The sequence below is a fragment of the Chiroxiphia lanceolata genome, chromosome 1 (genome assembly GCF_009829145.1).
Source record: "Chiroxiphia lanceolata isolate bChiLan1 chromosome 1, bChiLan1.pri, whole genome shotgun sequence".
Classification (NCBI taxonomy): domain Eukaryota; kingdom Metazoa; phylum Chordata; class Aves; order Passeriformes; family Pipridae; genus Chiroxiphia; species Chiroxiphia lanceolata.
In genome coordinates, this window is record NC_045637.1 from 141,089,418 (window position 1) to 141,103,303 (window position 13,886).

The following is a 13,886-nucleotide window of genomic DNA, read 5'->3' on the forward strand; positions in this document are numbered from 1 at the left end:
TGCTCTAAGCCAAACGGAGCTGACAGAAGTCCCCCAAGACTGGATTTGTTTTCTGCTTTGGTTGTCACCTATTCATAGGACAGAGAGGAAAAACTTTGCAAGTCCTTTTGCTAACCTCTCTCCCACAGTGTGGCAGGATACCAAACCCTGCTGCTCTGAGACTGAGTTGAAAAATAAAGAAATGACTGTAGAAACAATAACCTGAATATGTCTTGTCTTGCTGATCTACTTTAGATCTCCTGAGTTTGTATATAGTAATATTGAAGTGTACAGCAGACTCAGGTCATAGCTCAAGCCTCAGGTCTCGATAGAAAAGCAACCTCTTTGCTCTCTCCTGGGATCCACTGTATGTCCTCTCAAACTGCTCTTGTCAAGAGTTTCTGAGGTTGTGACAAACTGGCGACCCACAGCATCCTTGTGCCTGAGGTTGGAGCAGAAAAGGAGAGCGTGTCAGGAGAGGCTGAAACACCAGCTACATGATGCTCTAAAAGTATCATTTTCCCTCCTTGAGCCTCAGAAAAGCATCCAGGGCTAAAACTGTGACAGAAACAACAGCTTTTCAGGAGCCATCTCAAATCTATCCCTTAGGATAATCTGTGTCTGAGTTGCCCGGTGGCCTATGGCAGGTGACCGATAGTAGATGCTGAGAGGAGTGTGATGGATCTGTCTATACTGTAAATGCTCCTTATTCATTCTTACCTGTTATTCCCTGCCCTGTATTTGGAATATTCCTTGATGTCATCAGTAAACTTCAGTTAAGGGACGGGCTCTGAGATCTTTTTTTTCTGCCAAACAACACCTCCAGCGGTGCTTAAAAGACAAGTTTTGCTGGAAGTGCAACAAATGAAAGGCAAAAGGGTGCTAAGCTCTTGTGTGGCCTTGTGTGCCTGGGAAGGGTTGTGTGATGCTGAGCTGCTTCATCCCACCTGCTCTCTGGTAGCTCAGGTCCTGACTGAACCTCTGGCAGCTCTAGATCCTACTGCTCTTGCAGGCCAGCCTTCAACAAGCAGCGCCGCAGGCAGGCGAGAGTGAGAGTCCCAGTGGAGCACTTCCCAGCATGGGAAAATCGTGCAAAAGAGAAATTTCTAACTGGAGTGCTTTCCTCCTATTAGGTTTTTGAATAACAGATGTTTCCCTCTGACATTTCGCAAAACCTTCTCTGGGAAGTTTTCATGGCTTTCAAGACAGTTTCCAGTTAAAAGAAACTTATAAAATTGCCTACTGTTTAGCACCTGTTTAATGTCAAGGCGAGTGGAAACTCATGAAGCCTGTGCTAGCACTAAATGACCACTCTCTAAACATGTCACTTCCAGTTTCAGCTCCTGCCCTACTGTGAACCAGGACACAGCAGTGTCTTTGATCTCAGATAGGGAGAGGGGGAGCATAAGGATGTGTGCAAATATGGAGACATTGCTATAGTGAGTGTTCTGGCTGTGCCAGTCTGTAGCAACAGTCAGTCAGAAGCTTTTGAAGAATTTCATAGCAGGCAATTAAGGAATAACCTTACTAAACCTTGTCACTCAAAACGTTTACATCTTGAAATATATAGGCTTAAATACCATGAATAAAGTGGCCTCTTGTTTCTTTAGTGATATGAATATACAGCATGTTAACTTGAAGGTTTCTGGCACAGCAAGCCTGTGGCTTTGTGGGTTATGTTGCAGAGAACAGAAAAACACCTTGTTTTCAAAGTACATTAAAGTACATAAGAGCAAAATGATGCTGTAATTGCTATAGTCTGCTTTGTGCTCCACTCGTGCTTATTGACCTTCCCAGCTCCCTTTGGCTTTTGTCTTCTTCCTTCTTTGTAACCAGCTCTTGCCCATCGTTATCTCCTTCTGTTGCTGCATTAGGTACTAATTTCTAAGGCAAAACATCTCAAAGCCTTTCTTTGAAAACCTGTGCTTAAAGAGAACCCTTTTGCACCAAAGTAGCTTCAAAAAGCACCAGCATGTAGGAGAAGACTGAACTGTTCTGTGAACAGCTCAGGTCCTTTTCTTTGGATGTGTTCATTTCCTTTCAAAGTTGCTGAATCCATAACCCTACTACCCATCTTTGCCCTTGCACCCGATGTGATATTCCTTCTTGGGGGGGAGTTTTGTGTAAGTGTAGTAGGCAGTTTGCAGTGTCAATGCAAAACTTCATGGCTTTTGTATTGCCTTTATGCTGATACTTAACTGTCTTCCTTTTATAAATCAGCTAACAGGTGGTAGGATAGTCCATGGAGGTCTCTCTAGTGAGCCATTCTTCAGACCCTTCCAAAATGCCTTCCAAAAGGCAGCATGAGAGTAACGAAAGTCTTTGTGCATAAGACTTGTAGTGTTGGGTTTGTTTGTAAATTCACCCCATGGATCAATACATCAGGAGACTGAAAAACACAGGCTTAAAATCCAACCATGCTTTGCTGAGGTTCCCAGTGAGTTTCAGCCCCCAAGCACCAGCGACGTCTTACTCAGCTGGGAGCTGAAAAACTTGATCTTCTGCATACAGGCTCCCAAGGCACTTAAGAGTTCTCTGACAACCTGCCATGTCTAGGCAGAGTAAGGTGAGCCAAGGATAGCTTAAGATAAACCTCTATTTTCCTCTTCCCTTATTTGGACTTACAGTGCAGTCTTAACTTTGTTATTGACTTTCTTTGGCTTGGCAGATTACTGTGAGCTGCACCATGCTGGGATGACATTGTAATATTAATCTCAGCGAAGGACCAATTTAGGGCTTTGTGTGTTTTCTGAGAAGTTCCCAACATCTGTTAACAATTTGGGCATGAACGTTCATTTTGCTTTGTCAGTGGGTACAGCCACAATTACAGTAGTCAATAAACTTGTGATGGGAAAAGAGGAGGTTGGAGACTCATTGCCTGCCAGCCACCAAAGAAGGCCTGGCAGGCTGGGTTTCATTCCCCTCTGCTCCTGCTTCTTCACGAGAATCTAAAGCCTAAGTACTCAAAACCTTTTAGGTACTGCAATGCCACTTCTTGCAGCACCCAGTCTTTAGCCATTTGGAATGTGAAGCCCTTGTTTAGCTCTGCTTTCCCTATGATGGGCTTGTGGCCCTCATAGAAAAGGATCATTCAAGGGGGGTTGCATGACTGGGCACCCAGGAGGTGTTTTGTTTAGGGCCATGGGTCCTGCCATTTTGGGGATTCATCGTGCGAACCTGTTCCTCAAGTAGTCACTAAGGATGGGCTGAGATAAAAGGCTTCTTTTCCAGACCTGGCCAAAGGAAGAGAGGATGGCCACAGCCCCGTGCTGCCTGTAGAAGTAGCACCAGTTGTAGAAGTGCAGTTTGAATGATAATTCCCCCCATCTTGGGTAGCTACCACTGCTCCCCTGAACACTGGACTGTCCCAGGCCAGAGATGTGGCTGTGCTTTCCTGTCAAAGTGCCCCAATCCCAGAGGAAGAGCACCATGGGATGCTCTAGAGGAGGGATGAGGAGCAGGCAGAGATGCTGGGATGTGTGGCCTGTGATAGCAGATGACTTCTGTCCCTGTGGCTGTGTCCATCACATGATCAGCAAGTGAAGAGCACCCATGGCATGGAAGGTTCTGGTACCTTCCAAGCTAGACAAGCAGCTGAATGCTGGGCTTGTCCTTGCTGTGTGGTTGTTCTAATGGCGTAGCCAGAGAAAAGAGAAGTGAGGTACCAGCAGTACTGATACTGCCAGAAAGTGCTTATTTGGTGAGAGAGGGGACTTTCAAACACTGATGTGTTTTCTGATGTGTTTCCTAGATTACTTTTCTCAGGAGTAGAAAGCAGGTAGAGATAGAGTATGCCAGATTTGGGTCTTCAGGTCAGATTATGCAAGGCTACAGGTTCAGTTCAGACCAGCCTGGGGTGCCATGAAGTTCAACAAGAAGAAGTGCAAAATCCTGCACCTGAGAAGGAACGACAGCAGCATGGCCACACCTGGAGTGCTGTGTCCATTTTTTTCTGAGCTCCCCAGTGCCCAACACATAGAGATATGCTGGAGAGGGTCCCCTGAAAGGCTACAAAGATGATTAAGGGACTGGAACGTCTCTCCTGTGAGGAAAGGCTGAGAGAGCTTGGACTGTTCAGCCTGCAGAAGACAGGGCTCAGAGGGGAATCTTATCAATGTATATAAATATCTGAAGAGAGCGTGCAAAGAGGAAGTAGCCAGGTTCTTTTCAGTGGTGCCCAGCAACAGGACCGAACACTGAAACACCAGAGGTTTCCTCTAAACATCAGGAAGCATTTTTTCACTGTGAAGGTGACGAAGCACAGGCACAGGATGATCAGGGATGTGGTGCAGTCTCCATCCTTGGAGATGCTCAAATGCCATCTGGACATGATCCTGGGCAATGTCCTCTAGGTGTCCCTGACTGAGCAGGGCCTTGGGCCAGATGACGTCCAGAGCTCCCTTCCAACCTCAACTCTACAGTGATTCTGTGATTCTGACTCTGTTTCCAGCAGGGCAAAATTCCAGAGACCCTATAGCCATGGATGACTGGGATGGTGGCACTGACTGCCCATTTGTATCACAAGGCTCCTGTCATGGGTCTTCAGCAACCTGCTGCTGGAGTTTTAGCACTGGCAGGAAAACTACATGATAGCCACTGGCGTGTCTGGCATTTCCAAAGCAGCCCAAGTTACATGTGCCAGCCCAGGGTCAGATACAGGGCGGACACTCAGGAATGTCCCTCTGGGTCTGTGTGTTTTGGTGCAGCCTGTAATTTTTCGTTCCTTTCTAATTTTTGTAACATGAAGAAGCAAACATGGAAAATCTTGTTTCAATGCCCAGTTTGTTGTAAAAGATCGGGAATGTCAAGGCTGTGTACAAGGCTGTGTAGCTGCACTTGTCTGGAGAGCTGTTAATGGCCTGGAGGAATCCGTGCTGGGTTAGAGGTTTGCCCTGCTTCTTCTCAAAGCTTTTTTCTCTGCTCACTGCTAGAATTAAATAGAAAAAAATAGGAAAGGAGCCTTAATAACAAGAAGTACAATAGGGTATTTTTTCCTTTATAGACTTTCTTAAAGCAGCTTTTTGTTAGTTGTATGACATTTCTTCGTGTGGCTCATGGGCATTCCTTTACCTGGCCTGGGTGGTTCCCTCTGGCCGCCTCACACCTGGAGGCTGTGGCTCCACCAGTTGCCTTCCCCTGGCTCCGCTCAGTGTGCACATGCCTGACATTTCAAGGTGATGGCTTCGGCAGAGTTCTGTACTTTCTGACATCTTTTTGAAGGCCAATTTCTGCAGCAGCCATGGTCTCTGTAAGCTATAAGAGCAACAGTACATTCACAGTACATTCAATCCTTCATCCTCCCATCACCAGTGCATGAGTTGCAGGGTGGAGGGTTTGGGGATTTTTTACAGAATTGTCTTATCTGCAGAAAAATTCTAGGAGCTGGTCTCTCATCCTGCTTTGGAGATGCATTCATTTCTTGCTGTGGATATTTTTGTTTTGTTTTCATTTTTTTCCTGCCCTTGTTATTTTTATCCCTTGCTTCACTTTTACAAAGGTTTTTGTTGAGCCTGGTTTCCAAATTGCTCAAGGAGAGAAACTTGCTTCTGCAGGCGCTGTCTCGCTCATTCCTCACTCTGAGCTTCAGTCTGATGGACTTATCTCCTTTTTACCCTGTGTCCTGGTAATTTAATATTATAGACAATCCATGATAGAGACCAGCCAAGAGTTTATGTCAATTACGTAAGCTTTTTCTATAAAGACATCGTCTGGCTCTTCAAGCAACTCTGTTATTTGAACTAGTGTGTAAATCTTGGCAATGCAATGCAGTGTTATAAACAATTAAACAATTATTTTGACAAACAATAAAGACATACCTTTGACATTTTTGGTGACATGAACATGCTTTATTTTTGCATACTTTAAATACAGTGAATATTATTTTCTCCAATGGCTCCATTACACTGGGAGTCTTCATCTTGTCTGTCTGCACAGCTTCAAGTAGGGTTGTTGAGCCAAGCATTGACTGACATAAAGGGAACTTCAAGATTAAGGTTGCTAAAATAACTGTAATTTGGTCCTTTGCCCCCCAGTGCTTGTGCCCCACAAGGGGAGATGTGGAAAGCTCAGTTAGCATCTCATGATCCCTCAACAGGAGCATGTCCAGTGCAAAGACATTTTAGCTGGTAAGCTCCAGCTGGCATTTATTGCCCATGTGCAGTTTACAGAGACTTGGTGGAATGACAAAATCCCATCACCAATGTGAGAGTGATCTCTCAGCAAGTTTCTAAATTTCTGCCTTGAACAATAGATGTGCTAATTCTCCCTAACAAAGGTCTGTCACCTCAGGGTCTTCCCCTAAGGTCCTTATGGGGTTTCTCTGAGCAGGTTTTGTGAGCAGGTTTTGTGATGGCACCTCTCCAGGATTATGAACCAAAGCAGAAATCCCACACAGCAAATCTTGTCAAACTTTTCTGCTTTTTATGCTTTCATAGTCCACTGGAATCTTGTATTAAAAAGTTTTGGACTGCTTGAACTGCTTACAGTTATAAATACTGAGATGCTTTGGGAAAGGGGTATGGGGAGATGAGTAATTCTTATGAACTATGGGAAACATAAAATGCAAGGTGAGGAAAAATAAATGAAAGGAAATGGAGAAGAGAGAGAATTGTTAAAAAGAACTGAAGACAAATTGTAGGCTTTTCCATGTATGAGAAAACCCTAAGTGTGTGCCAGTAGTTGAGCTTAGATGAAACATCCCCAAGGACCTTGCCTAACCATGTCCTGCCTCCCAGGTCCTGGACACTCACAGGTGCTGTGACCTTAAAGCAGTACTTACCTTCTCTGGTGCAAAGCTTGTTTTAAGCCCTGTGTGTGAGCAGAAGCTGCTTTCGGTGTCTTTCTAACCAGAGAGTTGCTCCTTGGGCAAGTTGGGTACTTCCTCTGTGAGGGTGAGCTGGGTTGCAGGGAAGATGGTCTGTGAGTGAGACTTGAACTTGCTTCATAAGCACAGCCTGTGCCTCTGGCACACTCCATTTTTTGTTCCTTGCTCTCTTGGCTTGTCATATTCAATGACACACAGGTCTCATTTCCTCTTCTTCCCTTCCCTGCAAGCTGCTATAATTTTGGTGTGTCATCGAATATCCTTGTGAAGACTGGGCAGAAGCTGACGGTGTGGTGCTGACTGGAGCAGATGGAGCTACATGAACAAAGTATTTTCTGCTGAAAGAGTCTGAGTGGCACTAGTCAAGCCAGTGCTTGTCCCAGACAGAAAACTCATCTTCTTGGCTCTGTGCAGGGGTTGGGTATCACCAGAGACCTCTGTTAGGGACTAAGAAGAGGACCAGGAGCACATGGCATCTACAGGGAGAGGTAGCATGAGCCTTGAGTGATCCTTCTGGAATGTGATGCAGCATCTAACTGAAATGCTTCCTTATGAGAACCACTTCGTAGTGCTGACCTGTGATGACTCATGAAGCTGAGGCAGTACCTTTTTCAAGCAGCTCTGCTCTGTTAGGTTGCCTCTCAAATATCTTTCCAGCAAAAATAAAAGATGCTAAGAAGGAGGTCTTACAGCTGCCTTTCAGACTCCACTCTCTCCTATATTAATCCAACAACCTGTAAAACAATTGACATGAGTTCTCAGGAGATGTAATACAAAGTGTTCATTTTAAAACAAACAAAAACCAGTCCAGTTTTCAAAATGAAACTACTGTAACTCACAGCATCTCCAGGTCCACTAGTTCTAGAAAGCTTTATTTAGGGGGAGATTTAAGACAAAACAATGTTTAAATACAAACAGGTAAGAGGTACACTAGATTGAGTGCCCACCCAGAACTGGGATCCGGGCTTGGGAGGGATGGAAATCTTAGAACTGGGTAGCTACATAAACTTGCATGACCCTGAAGCTGCTTTTCTTACTTTATGACTTTTGGGTATTAAATACACAAGATTTTTAAAAGAATGTTTTGCAGTCAACACACCATTTTATTATCTAACCTGTTGGAATGAGTGCTGGTTGTTTATGATCTTAATGAATCTGTACCTCAGGACAGGAGGTTGGCATGTGAAGCTTAATTAAGATTTGCCAAGCATTTCTGCCCCCAAGCCCCCCGAGGTGCTGGTGCAACATTGGAAGGATGTCGTGGCCTCGCTGCTGACCACAGGCAGAGGAGTAGAGTCCTTGAGTTGCTGAGGGCAACACCCATCTGGGAGTGGTGTAGGCAACAGTAACGCGCTCAAAAAGCATCCCCGTGGGGCTGTAAATGTGTTAATATCAGTGCTGAGGCTGCAGACAAGGTAGCCAGTCCAACACAAACCTTTCAGCACCAGCCAAGGGCAACTTTTAAAAAAGAAGGTGTTGTCTGCACACCGCTTTTATGCACTTGCACATAATCACATACCAAAAGGAGAAAGGGGAAAATTTTTTAAACATTCTCTACTTTCTATGTTTGCTCTGGGAATGGATAAATATTTTACATTAACTATGTTCTTCTGCCAATTTTTGTCATGAGAGCACTGTCTCTGAATTGTAGAGCCTGTGAATTATAGTGGTAAATGCTGTATTGCTTTGACCTTTTGAAATGTCTCCAGCATGACTGGCTGCCTGTCCTCCCCTTCCCCCAGAAGTCAGGCAGGTTGTAAATATAGGCGAAATGGAATAGCCAGATAATCAAATTGAACCTATTTCACTGCAGTGCGGTGCAATCACAGCACAGTGAAATTCCATCAGCGTCGGAGACTGCATTTCGAGTGCCTCGGAAATCGCTTTGTAACTGTCCACGCAACCTGAGGAGCAGTGTTTGCCATCTGTGACAGTGTGGGCTCTGCATTTTTAAGCCTCCTTTAGCAAAGAAAAAAAAAGAAATCCCAAAGCCAGGTAAAAAATGATGAAGAAATAGGCTGACATTTTACAAAAACACATCATCTGAAAAAAATTACCTTGACATATAGGATGATTGATAAGTTATACTTGCCTTGTTGGTTGATTTTTTTTTTTCTTTTAAAGACACTAAAATGATTCCTCTGCTCCAGAGCAGATAACAGAATTGCTTGCTGCATCACCTGAGCTTGCCTTCTTCAGAGAATAAGTACTTTAGTCATTATATTAGCAACAGCATTGAAGTGCAGTGAATAAGCAGTGATACAAAGAGCACCATAACTCTTGCTATTCATGAGGATGAAATTTAGGAGCAATGTCCCCTGACCAAGCAAAATGAAAACATGGACATTGAAATCTGTATAGATGGTTTTTTTCAGTAGCAGGAGCCAAGCACAGCACTGTGCTTCTGTTTCTTGCAAGCCCAGCAATGCTAGCAGTGGGGTACCAGGGCATAATTAATGTTTACTTACAATCAGCATCTTTCTGTGCCAGCAATCATGGCAGACTGAAACTAAGCAGGGGAACCAGAAACCCTGCTGCTTTCAGCTGTCTGGAACAATAATTACACAGTGCCATGGCACCTCTGGGAGTCTGGCACCATTTATCCTCCCCGACTCTCAGCGTTGGTTACCTGCCACAGAGCAATCCCCAAAGCAACCAATCCTCAACATCATTTTCATACAAAAGGTGGGGAGAATGATAATGGCTATGCTATTGCTCTGCCTTCAGAAAGCCGAGCTGATGGCTTAATTGAGGTTAAAATAAGCTCCAATCAGAGAGGTAAAAACTTAACAGGGCTACTTAATCTTATATAAATACAAGAGAGATACAAGTGCATGAGGAGAGAATAATAACTGACTCTGGTGGGGTTTCTATGGAGAATAATCATTAGCCAGGCAGTGAACAGATTGGACTGGGAACAGGCTATTTAGCATTCATGCCCTGGTGGTAAAGGCTTTGAGCTGGAGCCTAATTTGAATTTTAGGGCTGGGTTTAAAATGAAAGGACAGAAAGGGGAAGAAAAAAAAAAAGAAAAAGAAAAAAAACCCCACAAAACGAAAGAACCTGTCTGGAGCAAAGTAGTATCAACCTAATTTTTGCCCTAGACTGTACTAAAGAAAATCAACTGACTTTTACTCTGTCACCTAAGTGTGGACTGTCTAATATAAGAGAGAAGTAATTGCAGGACAGGAAGGCGTTCAGTTGACTTGGGAGTAGGGATTTACCCTGCCCAGAGCAGTGTCCCCGGCCCTGTTTCTACCTCCCCCCATCACCCATACACTTTCATCAGCACCACTGGGAAAGCTACCAGAAAAATAAATGAAAAGAGAGTTTATTTTTTGCTTTACATCTTCATTCTCAGAGCTAATTCCCTTTTTGGAGCTTGAAATTAAAATACTTATTCTTTGGCAAATCACTGGAAAGGTTTGGCAAAACTCAGATATTTTTATTTTTCGGGCCTCTGGATTGTTGTTTATCTGTTTCGGTAAGTTAAATTAGATGTTAAATTTCAGAACTATTTGAAAGCACTTATTGCATGCAATGGCATTTCAAATCAGTGCTATAATTTCAACTCCTTTTTGCTACGATTTTTTTTTACCGACTCCTTGCAAGACCAGTTTCTGTTATAATTACTTTCTTTTAAAGAGACTATGCGAAAAAATGCAATAGCTGCTGGAGATGTGGAGATCCTGCCAAAGTACAGTTTCTAGGCTTTGTTTTCCTCAGTGTGTATCCCAGAAATGAAGTGATGCCTTTTCCTCACCAGCAGCTCAGCTGACACAATCCCATACCAACTGCAGCAGGGATCTATCTAGATCTGTAGCTGGAGACAGATAAAGTTAGAAGCATGTATGATAGTGCTGATTGTATTTCAGAGTTTATTTTTTTTAATGTAAGTCAAGATCCTGTCTCTCCTGTTACTTTTTACTTAGTATTTGGTAAAGCATATCTTGTTATTATACAATTTCAAAATCATGTTACATCCACCATGACAGAGTCTGTGATTTGCTATGGGCTTCTTCTGTTTACTTAATAGCTTTGCTTATACCTCCCCATTCTCCCCATCTTAGCTGGAAGTCCTTCAGCTTATGTCCATCAAGAGATAAAAATAAATTGTAGGCTGCAGCTGAGTGTAGCTGGATGCTCCATTACTGTTGCGAAGCACAGGAGTCCTCAGGAAAGCAATGAAAAATTACCCCTCTCCAGGCAATGAAAAATGTCAGGAGCCTCACGGTCTCTGAGGCTTTAAAGGAGAATAATTATGCCGTGAAGCGATTGCTGCGTGGCAGAGGCCTCGCAGCACTCTCAAAGGGAAGACTGTGAGACCCCTTTAAAAGGGAGATCAGAGCCCTCACACGACACTTTTTGGGAGAGAGGGGGTGAGAATAAAAAGACCATAAGTCCAGACTGGCTGCCTTCGTTGAAGCGAGCGGTCCTGTGCCTTCCAGAACTACTTGCAGCCAGGAAAATAAAGGATAAACATGGCCCAACAGATAACTGTATTTTTAACTGACCGAGCTGTGACCTTAATTCTGCTGGTAGCCAACCACTGCAAGACAGTCAAACAAACAAAAATGAGGTCTCAGGCAAGGAGAGAACTTGGTCAAATTTTCCCTGGAAAACCCACTTGCCCCTGTGCTGGTGAACCTTGCCTGTCCTCTCCAGGGCACTCTTCAGTCAGAGGATACAGCCTACCCTTGGCCTGGGCTGTGCCTCCTGCTTCTGCAGGTGAGGGCTGTGATGGGGTGAGTCAAAGCCAACCCACAACCTTGCCCCTAGTTATTGTGGCTGGCTTGGCCAAAAGCTGGGGCCCTCCTGACCGTGTGGAGCTGCATCCAGTGTACGACTCAAGGAGCAGGATAAAAAGGGGGGATTTCTGTAGCCTCATAGCATTCTTGAGCGCACTCTGCAGAGGAGATGTAATGAGGATGATGACCAGGACCAAGGATGACCGATGTGATCAGGTCAAGGCAATTCTGGAGCTACTTGTGCTTAATGGGTAACAGGGGCCAGAATTTGTTAGATATTTCACCTCCCTAGGAAAGAATCTGACAGACCCGAGTTCATTATCCTGGGAGAAGGCAACAGTGCTGTTCTGCCAGATTGAACAGGAGCAGGGTTAAGGTTGCAAAAATAGGATTAGAATCTTCCTAATTGTGTCTTCCCTCTCTTTTAACCATAAAAAGTGACTGTGGAAGAGTGTGAGATGCTGCTGGGCAGCTTGGTGGGGAACGAAGCTTTGGGGGAGGGCAAGTACTTTGCCCAGGGTTTGTTTTCAGGGCAGGTGGGAGGGGGCCCAGATGGTGGGATCAAAGGAGCAGTAACTCAGTCACTATGACTGCACCATCTGCTCTGCCCTGGGTTATAATTTCCAGCTCTTCCAACTTCACCCAGGGCTTTGTGACTTGTTTGGGGACTGCTTTCTGCAAATAAAAAGGGAAATGGAGGCGGCTCTGCTTTGCAGACCTTGAGCTATCTGTCAGGAAGGATATTGGGGCACATATTCTGCACAGCAATGCACTATGGGGAAATCGTTACTAGCCTCTAAAATACCACTGCATGACTTTACAATATTTTCTTTTCAGAGTTTAAATCACAGCCTTTTCATGGGTGCCATGCTCTTCCTGATAATGCAGTTGTAGTGCTGATCACCAGCTCAGGTGAAATAGTAATAAATAGCACCTTTGTACGTTCTTTTAATTTGCCAGGCAAATCTGCTAGACTAAGCCAAATGTGCTAGTACTTTGTTTTTATTTTAATATTGGTTCTTAATATTCAGAGTCTTAATCTTTTGTACATAATTTTAAGATGCTAAGACCCACACGAAGTTAAATAGTTGTCACAACAAGCTTTGTCTTTGAAATAATAATCAAGCTAAATGTTTTTGATGTTTGCCTCCAAAACCTCTTCCAGATACCATAAGGTAGCTAACAGCACTGTCCTTTAAGTGTTGGCTTTCATGCCCTGAGCAGAAATGTAATTCCAACTTTTCCTTATCTCTCCAGTGTACCGCTAGTGGAGGAGCTCTTGCCCTGGTGACCTGACTCATGGCAGCTACAGGTTAGGGCAGGACAGTGTAGCAGCTATCATAGTCACCACTGTGGGAGACACAGAGGGATGGGTACTGGCAGAAGCAGGGGAGGGGAACCCCAGGGTCTGCCCCATTTTGTGGCACTGGCCCTATCCAGGATGTTTGTGAGGCTTTGCCATGTGCTCTAAGGAGACAGCAGCAAGTAGTGCCGGGTCTGCTGCTTTAGGTGACAGCTCCTGAAAGTGATTCTTTCTCTTCTCTCTCCAAACTCTGTGTTTCAGGGGTCAGTGCAGTCCATTTGCAGCACCCTGGTGACAGCGAGGGAGGTAGTTTGTGAGTGCTGCTTCAGGCTCCATCACCCTCACCATAGCCCAGCCTTTGGAGCAACACTTTCTACCAGTGCTCTGGTCCCTGGTGCTTCAGCAGAGCTTTTGTTCACATGGACAGCAAGAGTTGCAGTTACCTGAGTGTTGACATCATGTAAACCTGTTGGTCTGTAAAGAGATAAAAGTAAACACCTCATCTGCACAGACCCAGTGCCACTGCCCATGATGGCTTTCGCTGTCCTCCCTGTTAGTTAATGCTGGCTTTCCTTGCCAACACTTCTCAGTAGATGTGTAAATTTTGGAGCACTTTGATATATCTATCAGCTCTTTATCTGAGCTTTTGGTCCTCACAGGGATGTGTCCCTACAGACAACAAGCAGACTGATTTGCACACCCTTCTCCCTTTCTTTGCTTACTCTAGAGAATGAAGAAGTGAGATATGGTAACCTTTTATCATTTCATGGACTGCTTAGAGACACAGGGGAAGATAGATCACCAAATACATTGCAGAATAGGAAAAGAAGTAGCGGATAAGGACAGATCAAGAGCTACTTAGATGTGCAAAAGGAAAAACTTTTGAGTGAGATGAGTGTTATGTGCTAGATAAGACTGCCTGGAGGCTCTACTCTCTCCATCAGTGGATGTCTTTCAGAGCAGCCCAAACTGCTTCTGGGCCTGGGAGAAACACAGCTCTGTGACTCCAGCCTTGTTCTGTGTCTGCAGTTGC